The sequence below is a fragment of the Diceros bicornis genome, assembly GCF_020826845.1.
Source record: "Diceros bicornis minor isolate mBicDic1 chromosome 3 unlocalized genomic scaffold, mDicBic1.mat.cur SUPER_3_unloc_1, whole genome shotgun sequence".
NCBI classification, from domain to species: domain Eukaryota; kingdom Metazoa; phylum Chordata; class Mammalia; order Perissodactyla; family Rhinocerotidae; genus Diceros; species Diceros bicornis.
In genome coordinates, this window is record NW_026690897.1 from 2,632,401 (window position 1) to 2,644,504 (window position 12,104).

The 12,104-nt window shown below is 43.2% G+C and overlaps 1 long non-coding RNA gene across 4 annotated transcripts; it reads right to left on the reverse strand.

Annotated features, from left to right (window-relative positions):
* Positions 1–525: 525 nt before the first annotated feature.
* Positions 526–10,187, reverse strand: LOC131402022 (uncharacterized). 4 transcript variants are annotated; one of them, XR_009218193.1, is made up of 7 exons: positions 9,880–10,187; positions 9,115–9,325; positions 8,204–8,971; positions 7,784–7,923; positions 6,414–6,517; positions 3,284–3,375; positions 526–814 (listed from the first exon to the last, which is right to left on the reverse strand). It is a non-coding gene; the product is annotated as an uncharacterized LOC131402022 (long non-coding RNA). The 4 variants fall into 4 exon arrangements; XR_009218191.1 differs by having other exon boundaries at positions 528–814; positions 7,784–8,290; positions 8,876–8,971; XR_009218192.1 differs by having other exon boundaries at positions 7,790–8,971.
* Positions 10,188–12,104: the final 1,917 nt, after the last annotated feature.

Consider the following 12,104-nt stretch of genomic DNA (forward strand, 5'->3'; position numbering starts at 1 on the left):
CACGAGGCTAGGGGCTCTCTGAGGGCTGGCCTCAGACTGAATCATTGGTATAATCTTTGTGATCAGCACCATTTCCTCAAAACCAGAATCTCACACTGTGGCTGCCCAGCTCCTGGATCACAACTGGCTGGTGGAGGTGTGGGGCTGGAGAGCTTCTCTTGGGAAGGAAAAGGGGCCCCCAGACACCTGTGGTGGCTTCTGGTGGCACAGTTGATGATCAAGTATGCAGGGACGTGGTGGCCGGCTCGGGAGCTGGACTCGAGGGCTGTCTCAGGGAGGGACAGAGTGGGAGGAGCCCCCAGGCTCACCCGGGCTCCAGCAGTGGCTTTCCCAGGACCACCATTCACAGGTGAAGCATAAATGAGAGTGAGGGGAGGGGTGACTGTGTGAGTAGAGGGATGAGCAAGCCTGTGGATGAGAGGAGCCCAAGAGAGTGAGATATGTGAACAAGAGAGACTGAACCCAGAGGAGAGACACATGGACGGGCAGAACACTGGACAGACATACGGGATACCTGGAAAAGGAGGACCAAGGGCGGGGCTTCAGGAGAATTAAAGTGAAAACCACGTGGGGTCAGAATGTGGTGGAGAACACGTCTGTCACTAAGGCTTTCTCACCCTGGGCTGGAACTCTCCACCAGAACACGGGAGAGAGAGAAGGGATGAGTTAGGGCCCTTCCAGGTCCTTCTCTCACCAAGGACAGTGGGTGCAGGAGAACCACTGCTCCCCAACCCCAAATGGGGATGGAACCCAGGAGATGAGGGCCAGGAATACTCACTGGTAGTAGTCAGGGCCACAGCTCCATAGGTGTCAGCTGTGGAGAGAAGGTGAGAGGAGCTGAGCAAGAGTTGGGGTGAACATAAAGGATTAAGGGAGAGGGAGGATGTAGGGAGCTTTGTGGGAAAAGCTTAGGGAAAAGCAGAGGGGAAGAGTGGAGGGGTGTTCAGGGGGGATGAAACGAGATGGAAGGTGGCTGGCCCCAGTCATCACCCCAGAAGACTGCACCCCGACCAGAAGGAGACAGAGATGGATCACAGCTCACTTTAGAGCAATGGAGGCAACACAGAACTATGATAGGGACAGAGAGCACGGCTGTAGCCCAGCCCCTCAACACTGACATAGAGGCTGTCCCCATCCAGGATGAAGGAGCCCAGGTGGGGGACGCCCTGGCTCTCATGGCTCAGCTCCCAGTAGAGTTGCTCTCTGTCCAGCCCAGGACCTGCGGGGGTCAGAGTGGAAGGTACAGATGATGTCCACCCCACTGGCTGCCCACCCTTCTCAAGCCTGAGGGAGGAAGAACATGGGGACGTGGAATATTGAGCAGGGGTCCTTCTGAGGGTGGAAAGCGAGAGAGTGGAGGGGTAGCAGCCTGAGGGAGAGGCTGAAGGGGCTGCTCTGATGCCTGGAGGGGCTCTCCTCGGTGTCTCCCGTCTGAAACAACCCCCTCACAAGTAAGGCCTGACTTCCTTTAAGATGTGGAGGGAGGCCTGTGAGTGGCTAAGTGGGGTGAACACACAGACCTGGGTGAGGGGGCGCCTGCAGGTCTGCACGGACAGCAGCGAGGAGCACAGTCACTACCCTGTGCCATCTGACACATCCAGGCAAGAAAGTACCGTTACCTTCTCGCGGTTCTACACTCCAAGGTCTTTTCTTTCTACTTCTTTCCTACTCCACAGCCATCATCCAGGCCTAGGGAACAATCACCTTATTCGTAACCTTCTTCCCAACACCTCCTATCTGCCTCTTAAGTCTACATTCTTAACCATGAAGTCCATTTTAACCCACATGCTTAGACCAAACGCCAATCACATCACCCATCTGCTCGCACCTCTCCACTGTCTTCCCACTGGTCTTAGAACAGAGTCCAAAGTCACGCCTGACCTGGTCCAGCCTGTTCCCCTCGCTGGTCTGGCTCACACCCCTCCCCCTGTGTTGACTCGGCTCAGCCATCCCTCTTTCAGGTCATGGACACACCAGGCTCTCTGCTTCAGGGGTGTCCTCATGCGGGTCCCTCTGCCTGAAACGCTCTCTTGAACACACTCCCACACCCTCACTCCAGTCTAACCCTCCAACCACCTAAATCCAGTCCCAACTCTAGCTCTCAAGCTAAATATCAGTCCTTCTCAAGAGGGCTTCCCTGCCCCCTCAGGTTGAGTCCCCTTGTGCCAAACTCCCACATCACTCTCATCATTAACTGTCTAAAATCCAAATTCCCTAACAGAATATAAATCCCATGGAGGTGGGACAAGGTCTGTTTGGTTCTCCAGGTCCCCACGCATCTGGCCCAGAGCCTGGCTCATCAGATGAGGAACCATCCTGGTTTGAACGCTAAATGTCCTGTGTCCTGGAAAACCCCTCTGTTCTGAATAAATGAGGATGGTGGGTCACCATAAATTGTGCACTCAAAGAATATCTACTGCATGACAAGCACACATTCCCTCAAGAACGTCCCAGGAATGCTAGAATGAAAAAGGCACACAGACATACACACACAATTAGGAGAGGCCAACAATTATATATAAAATTACTTAACAAGATTGTCTTCAACGTGAATCACCAGACTGTTATTTCAGAAAGGACTCAAGAAGCAAAGTTAATTCCCTTTAGAATGTGAGGTGGAGAGGACAATCTTTTTGGAGACTAGTGCCCTACCCTTCTATCTAAAAAGTGTTGCTTAATATTCCTCCAAATGATTTGAAATCTCATAAACAACAACAATATGCTGAAAATAAATCCGGCTGCTGGTCAATTTAACTTTACATTTCTGTTACTAACATAAAGAAGTTCAAATCATATTTTTCTCCAGGTGTCTGTAAGATTTTGAATTTTTGTGGAGCATTTATAGGTCTTTAGAAGTCAAATTGAATAGGCCTGAGGAATGTTGCTGAGCATCCCTGCTAATATTTAATGAGATGTCTTGTAATACTACATATACACGTAAAACATTTATATATTTATATTTATATATGGAATCCTGACTTTTGAGAATTCGGAATGCAGGTAAGTCTATGTTACACATATTTACACATATTTACATATATTTGTTTAATGTGTTCTTCTTTGCAAATAACTATTTTCTGAATTATTTACACACACAGAGCCTCACACACCTTACCATCTTTCCCTTGAATATAATCCATCAAACATCAATAATTTTTCTCATGATACCCTCACTCTCAGTGTCCATGTGGTGACAACCTGAGCCCAGGAAAGCCCACTGGCAGGTCTTCTGCACAGCGGAGGCTGCCGGAACCTGTTGGTACCAGGTCCACAGGGTACTCACCTGGTCACACAGAAATCCACGGATCAGCGAGGACAGGTGGACCCTGAGCCTGGTTTCAACTCAAACTTGAGCCCCACAGACACTTTTCTTTTCTAACGGAAAAAAAAAGCAAAGATTGCTTTTGAGGCCTTTTACAGGGAGTAATACAGGTGATGGAAGGAAAGCCCACCCCACTTACTTTTCTTTTTCGTATTTACTGATTTAACTGTAACTGTTGGCTGAGACTGGATTTTCCCGATTCCTGTCCAGCCACCTGCTCCCCAAGATGGGAGAAGCAGCTCCGTGCTGTGTGCACTTGAGTCGCTCAACTCACTTGGCTGGACAGAGACTTTTTGGTGACTCCGGACCCTTTAAACAAGCTTGTCATTTATGGCCCCTGTAAGTGGCTCGCTGACTGGGAAACAATTCCCACACTTCATTCAGGGCTCGGGAGATTTTCAGGCCCTGGAGCAGGTCTCCCAACCTCCGCACCATTGACATCTGGGGCCGGATGATTCTCTGTCGGGCCGTCCTGGGCCCTGGAGGACGCTGAGCAGCATCCCTGCCTCCCCCTCTAGACGCCAGGAGCGCCCCCATTTGTAACAACCCAAACACCGCCTCCAGACGCGGATAAGCCCCCTGGGGACAAAATCACACGGAGGACGGTGACGGGGACTCTGAGAAGGGGCCGGCGGCGCCCAGAGCCGGGAGGAACAGCAGCCTCGGGCGCCCTGAGCGAACAGCCCGGGGTACACGGGGCTCCGGGGGGACGGAGGGACGCCGGGCCGTGACGGGGCTGCCCGCGGCCCAGGCCCCTCCCTGGACCGCGACCGGAGACGGGACCGCCCGCCGCTTACCGCGCGTCGCCCCTTCGGCCGAAGGTCCACGGGAATGCGGTCCGCGCCGAGAAGACTGGACACACCGCGCAGACCTCCCGCTCCATCCACGGCGCCGCCCGCGCTTCCGCTTCCGGTCTCGGGCGGGCGTTCGGGGAGGACGGACGTTTGGGGGCTCCGGGTTGAGGCGGCGGGCGGGGCGGGGCCGCGCACCCCAGCCTCGGGGGAGGTCTCCAGTGTCTAGAGTGAGTGCGAAGCTGGGACGCGGGCTGGGTCAGCACCAGGGACAGGGACGAAATCTAGGGGCGGAAACCAGTTCTAGGGGCGGGCTGTGGGCGGGCACAAGGGTGTGAGTGACACCAGGCCGGGGGGTGGGGGGGGACAAGGGTGCGGGCGGGGCAATGAGCCGGGACCAGGCTGCGGGCGGAACCAGGCCAGGAGGTTGTCCGCGGAGACCAGTTCCAGGGGCGGGAAGAGGCGGGGGTGGGGCTGGAATAAGTCTGGCCGACTTCACAGTGGGAGGAAATCAGCTCCAGGGGCGGGGCTGGAGGCGATGCTTTCCGTGCACCCCTAGACTGTACAGGTAGCTGGATGTTGAACAGCTTTTCTTCATTCCTTTCCCTAAACCTGGAGTCATTCTATCATGGCCTTTTTTTTAATTCTTTCACTATTTTTTTGTAAAAAGTGATATCTATGACATCATTCATCAAGTAAATAACAAATGGAATGAAACCTATTTCCTTCTCCATCTTTATAATGCAACAATTGTGCTTTTATTTTTTCTGGCACAAAGAATCATCGTAGTAAATTACTCTGGTCTTTTTTATGGGATATAATAAATATTTTTTAAAAGACACTTTTAGATTTTTTTCTTTTTAATTTATAGCCAGATGCATTCTAACAACAAACGTAATTTGTAAACATGCTCTCTCCTCCAGCCCATTATTATTTCTGTAATATGTTATTTCATGAATTATCTTACTGGACAGAACATTTAGCAATGTAGAGACAACTTTGGTAATAAGTATATATGAATTGTTTGCTGTTTTGTTTGGTAAGACTGGAATATTGTACTTTAAATATGATGGGATTTTTTTTCATTATTTACCTATTCCATCATCATCCATGATCAGTCTTTTATCATCTCATTCCAGTCATATTAGTCATATTCTGAATGTCTGAATATGCCACATGAAAACATTTAAAAAAACTTTATTGAGGTATGACTGACATACAAAAAGCTGTACATATTTAATGTATACAACTTAATGTGTTCGGAGATAATATACACCCGTGAAACCATCACTACTCAAGTCCTTAACCTATTCATCACCCCCAAATGTTTCCTCCTGTCCTCTTTAATTTTTTTATTTAACTTCCTTTTTTAAAATACTTTTTTTCTTTTGAGGTAGGAATACTTAACATAAATCTACCCTCCTAGTAAATTTTTAAGTCTACAGTACAGTATTGTGAACTATCGGCCCATGTTGGATGGTAGGTCTCCAGAACTTATTAATCTTGCATAACTTTTGTTGCTCAAACATCTGTTGCCAAGAGGCCCTCTTCATCTTTAACTGAAAAATCCCCCCATATTTTTAAAAGCTCAACTCAAACATAAGCTTTCCATGAAGAATTATCTGATTTATCCAAGTAACACTATCTACTCTTGTTGACTCTGCTAACCTCTAACTACCTTTATTTTGGCACTTTTCAAATTGCCCTGCTATTCTTTTTCACATGTACCTCGCTATGATTTCTTGGAAAGCAGAGCCTTTATCTTATCAAGTTTGCATGCTCAGTTCATTGTTTATGTCTTCTACTAGAGTAATAATAATATAATATGTCCATTCATTTATTGAATCTTTAGTTCTGGTTTTTGCACACCTACTATGTGTAAGGCATAGTGCTCGCCACCTTGGGTGTAAAGATATGAATAGGAGGCATGTGCTAAAGACACCCACGCTTACTTCCATCGTAATTCCATGTGTGTTATTCTGTGATCCAGATGAGTATACGGTGCTACGGAATCTCTAAGTGTTTGCCTAACACATCATGTGGTTTAAGGGTTGTATTCCCTTGAGAAGAGCTGCTTCAGCAGAACCTAACAATGTGAGTATAAGGAAGCCAGATCAAGGTAACTCCCAACATGGAAACGATGTATTGATTTCCTAAATGAATGTATTGAATGAGTGAATAAAATAATAGAAAATAATGAAGAAATGTGATGCTATTGGTTACTCTCAGATCCTTTACATTTTATTTGGAGACAAAGAAGAGGTGAGAGAAAGTGATTGTGTAATTTTGCCAGTTCATACCTGTCTGATTACATATTTCTCTCTCTGGGCACAATACACAGACAAAGCAGCAGGTAGCTCTCTCTTCCTGAGGGATGTTCCTGAATCCTGGCTGACAGAACGTCCTACACCCAGAGTGGGGAGTTTGAAAGAAGAGAATTATTGATGATACTGAACAATACTATATAATTGGATAATATTTTTTTATTTAATAATATTGAATAATTGATAATATTGTTTAAATTATCTCAAAACTTATCTTAGAGATCACCTATAAGATTTGACATGATTGATGCACCCAGGGAAAGCAAATTAAAATCAAGGTCAATCTGCAGAAAAGAGTTCCCAACACGAAAATACGTACTGATTTAAAAAATTTTCCATCTCAATGACTAGGACACTTGTTTGTTTTATGGAATGGGGCATCTGGCAATAACAAATGTGATTCTGAATATGGTATTCCAGGATTACTTTTTTGAACTATAAGCAGATTTTACCTTAATAAAAAATAATATTTTAATTCATACAATGCATTTATATGAGAATTGTTTGATTAGTACAAATTGTAATTATTGAATTTATTTAGTAATGTATTTAATGTCAGGTAGATTATACACCAAAGACACAGGGACAGGCTTGAATGATATAATATAGCATCTTGAGGGATGGCTTACAAGACTGAGTTCTAAAGGGAAATCTGAAGAAGAGGAAGAATGCAGTTCCTTGGGAGCCAAAAGAATCTTTTTTTCTGATGGTGAATTTTTCTACAAGAATGTATAAAGTTGGGATGAAGAGATGGAAATATAAGGAAAATTAATAAAATATTGAAATATTAAAAAAAACCCCTCAATGTCAATTCTTTTGATTTTCGTTAAAGAGAATAAAATTTGTTTTCTGGAAGAAAAGCGTATGGCAAAAGACAATTTGAATTGTATCTTTAAATCATCAAAAGTCTAGGTCGTCAGCATCTGTTATATCTTCAGGGCACAATGCATGCAGAGCAATAAATTTGCAAGCACGTGAGATTGACACTTTTTCAGCTTAAATGGGAATTCAATCAATTTTTTATCAGCTCATCCTATTAAATTGGTAGCCTCACTGTCCTGCTGTAATGTATAAAGCATTTCAAAATTCCGGAATATCTCTTTAATTACAAGTGTCCTTTCAATATCTCTTGGACAGTAAGAAAAATTATATCAACAAATGAGAATTTTGTTATGAGTTAAATGATTTCACCATTATTTTCATATATGCTCTCTATCTTGTGATGTAGATGATTAATCCAAGATTGACTTGTCTGCAACCTTTTTGAATCCCATGGCCCAGTCTATCAGCTCCTCATGTATGATGAAACCTTGACCACGTGGTTCCTGGGGAACAAACTCCCTTACTTTCACCTGAAGTCCAAGACCTTTAGGAAAATCATATAGTTCAGAATTACATGCTGTGACACAGAGTTTCTTTTCTCATCCAGTGACACGTGAGCTCCAGTGCTTTTTTTAAATTGGGTGTTTCTTAGGAATGGGTGGAGCTAAAAGGGAGACATAATTGGGAAATGAAATGAGCATGGAAATTGAAGGCAGAAAACCCAGATTCGAACTGGTGGGGATACTGAGTTGCCCAGCAATTAGATTTTTTCCCCTCTATATTAGTCATCCTCTGAATAAGTTCAATTTGGGGAGTGTTTACTATTCTGCACGCTTAAGGAAGCAGGCATTCTTGTCTGCCCTCAGAGAGCACATGGTGAGGTTTAAACCATTCCTGAAGATTCCACGTCCAGGGAGTGCTGTGGGGCTAAACCTGAGCTGCACCTTGAGCAATGAGGTTTGCTTTAGGGGTGCTAGGGAGTTTCCTCGAGCTCAAGAAGAGACAAAGAAAGACAGCCTGCTTCTTCCTACCTTTGAACAAAATATTTTATTAAATGAGAGAGAAGAGATGAAAGCTCCTAGTACAGAATCTTCACGCATTAATTGATATAATTTCTATATAAATGTACAACTGATATTTGTATAATACATAACTATATATATGGTTGTATATATACATGAACAAATATATATTCACAACAAATGTGTGTATTTAGATCTGACATGACATTCACTTCCTCATACCTGAAAGCAAGAGTTTCATGACACATTATTCATAGGTTTTGGATTTATATAAGTCTAGGTTCATGTACAAATTCATCTAAGTAGAATTGATAAGGACTTGGGGAATTAAAATATATTTCATAGTATTGGGGTTCTGATCTGTAAAAAGGGGATCAAACTCCTTGCTTCCAAAAGTCATTTTAAATTTCAATGGGGAAATATTTATTTAGCTATCAGTAGCCTTTCTAGAAAAATGCAGGAAGTTCAAATAAATTGTCCTTTCCCCAGAAGCATTTAAGATATCAAGGGATAGGGCCAGAACTAGATTTTGGAAATCCCTGAATTTTTTAATTCCCTGGGATGAATTGTCATTGTTTTCTCTTGAACACTTACCTCTCACAGTGAAAGTTTTTAATCAATTATTTCTAGTTAAAAGAGTTGACACTGTTGCTAATTAGACCCTACAATCATTAGAGGTTTACTTGCAACCTGTAAGAAAGAACAGTAATTCATTATGCACAAGTCACTGCTGATCTGTGACAATGTGACAATCACAATTCGATACCCAAATAAAATAACTCTCGGATCCTAAAAGAACAATAATGAGAATCCTATTTAAGGGAGAATTTTACCTGCTAAGGGAGAAACATGAGCTGGCCTGCATTCATTATGGACCCCTGTTCTGCTTTTATAAAAAGTATTTCATGGAGGGCTCAGGCCACCACATCCACAGCATCATAGATGTAGTAGCTGGATCCAGACAGAGTCGTGTCTAATGTTTCCTTTGGCAGAGACTCCAGGGAGGCATTGAATGGACACTCCAAAAATTTCCACATTCAGTTCCTGCAAATGAGCAGTTGAAATGTTCAAGGCATCATTTGGTAAAGAAAAAGTCTTCTTGGTATTTAGAGGGGCTAACTGTCCATAGAGAGTGTTTAAATCCAGATATGTCAAAGTTCTGGTGCGCAAAGGAAAGACTCCCATGGTAGGTATCGAAAAAGTGATGACATGGAATAAAAGAAGCATCCCACTGTGGTGTAGTGATCCACACCTTCTGAGTGGTTAAATAATGTTTTCCTGCAATGCCCACATTTATTAATCTACTTGTGTCACCATAAATGATAAACACATTGGCTGATGAGTCTGTGCTTCTGGCTATGCATGTCCAATCTTTTGAAGTGTACGTCCTCTTGCTCACAGGTATCTTAGTCACAGGCAGGCACCGTTCATAGTCATCTCTCTTCTAAGTTCCCAGAGGAACTGCTCACTTTTTTTATCAACTGATACTAAGATTCCTACCCAGGTCCAGCCAAAATGTGTCAACAATGAGACCATTCTGAAGACTAGAGATGTGTCCTTGTGAGCTATCTGATAGAGAGAGGAAAACTAGTCCTTACCTTTCAGTACAGGATCAAAATCTCCATAGGTTGTCTGAATCAAAAGAGAAAAAGTGTTCCATATTGAGTTCTCTGGAAGAAAAATAAACAGAATTTCAACAAAATTCATATGATCAGTTAGCTAAACTTACATTCTTGGTGCTAACACTGTGAGTATGAAGCAATATTATCTGATGGTAGAAGTGATTGAGGGGAAGCTTGGCGTTGAAGCCAGACTGCCTGGGTTCAAATCCTGACTCTAATGTGACTAGCTTAACGCACTTGAGAAGGTTAAATAACCTCTATCCATCTTAGTTTCTATATCTCTAAAAAGTCCCATAATAACGTTACCTATTCATTGTCTTATATTAAGATTAAATTTGTGACTATTTGTAAAGCATTTGAAGAGTGTAAAGTGGTTTTAAGTACATGTTTACATATAAAATTTTATTAACTATTTGATAAATAACTAGGGTATGATTATTTCAGAATATCTAGTTTCCACTCCTTTGAGAGAATTTGGGCAACCACACTTCCAGAAGCTCCTGTGGTCTGCTTTAGACAGTGATGCTAGCCTCAGGCTACTTCATCCCTCTCTCAGATTCACACACCAAAATAATGAATCCACCATTTCAAGAACTATCTGTGGTAGGTTTTTTCCTTAGGGAGACATGCAAAACCACTTTCTTCTTTTCCACATGAGTGGCCACAGAATTTCACCAAGGAGGAAAACTTCAGTCCCTCCAGATCCATCCCTCCACCACGCTCATATCTGTGGTATTTTGTAGAGCTCCAACAGTGTCCCAATGTGGGCAGAGAATGCTGGTGTGGTTCCTGCAGTGACAGCCACATTCTTGTTCTGTGCCTGGCAGGTGTAATTAGGGATCATCTGACCCCATCCCGATAACCACCTCAGGGTGCTCACCAAGGTGCTGACATCACTGTGGAAGGAATTGTAGACATGGAAACCCAGAGACAGGGTGGGGAGCAGCTGGGGGCTCCTGTTGATCTCCTCGATGGCAAAAACAAAGACCAGGACATAATGATAGTTTTTGAAGTTCAACCTGTACCAAGCCATAGTATTAAAAATAAAGATCAAGTCATGCACTTCAGGCATAACTCATGTGGGGAAAAAAAAGAGTAAAGGGTGGCATTTTGACTTAAGCAACTTGTTCATTCCAGAGCAATGGCTGTCTCTTCATGACTTTGGAATCTGGAGCACACGCACAAGATGTTCCCAAAGCCTTGGAAGATCAAGCCTTACAACTCTGGACTCAAAAGAGATAGATCAATATCCTAAAATGAATTAGTGGAAAGAAGAGGCGCAAAGGATGCTTAAGGGGAAAGAACCCATTTGCATATTTGTTTACAAGTCAAACACTATTTCATACAGTGGCACCAACATGAGGTTGGTCATGGGCATGTGCAGGTATAGTGAGATGAAGCAAAAGTTTATAATCCATTAAAGAAACTAGGTAGGACAGGGAAGTGCATAAGAAAAACTTGAAGGAAGGGCAAGTCGAGTACAGAATGGTATCATCAAAACTTCTGCAATATACCTTTCTAAAACTGCCTGCCTCACAGACTTAGGAAACACATACTACCAGAAGCAGGGAAATTGTACCATAATAAATAAGGAGATAGTCTTAGGGAGAAAATAAAGAGGAAGAAGCAATTTATGACTCTATGTTTTTCTAAAAGAGTAAAAACAATTCAGAGTCCGAGGAGCAGTGTAAACTTGCAGCTTTTCATCTATTTCTTTACAGATTAGAAAACCATCATAAGCAGTGGGCTTTACAGCTTATCTTTGGGTTGATTCCTCTCTTACACATCTAAGTTCAGTCTAACGTTAATTTTCAAACAATTTAATTGACAAGGTACAACATGCAATTCCAGAAGATTGCACAGCAGAACATAGGCTTTTGGTGCTCTAACATTAAAATATTATTTTCATTGGTGAATACAGCTTTAAAAACCAAAATGTTGGGATGCTGTAATTCTGAGTCACACAGAAACACTCAGATTGGATTACAAATAAGACTTGTATTCATTTCCTATTGCTACTCTGAGAAACTACCACAGATTTAGAGGCCTAAAATAACACAAAATTTATTATCTTATACTTTGGGAGGAGAGAAATCTAAAATGAGTCTCACTGGCTAAAATACAGGTGTCAGCAGGAATGCATTCCTTCTGGAGGCTCTAGAGAAGAGTCCATTTCCTTGCATTTTCTAGCTTCTAGAGGC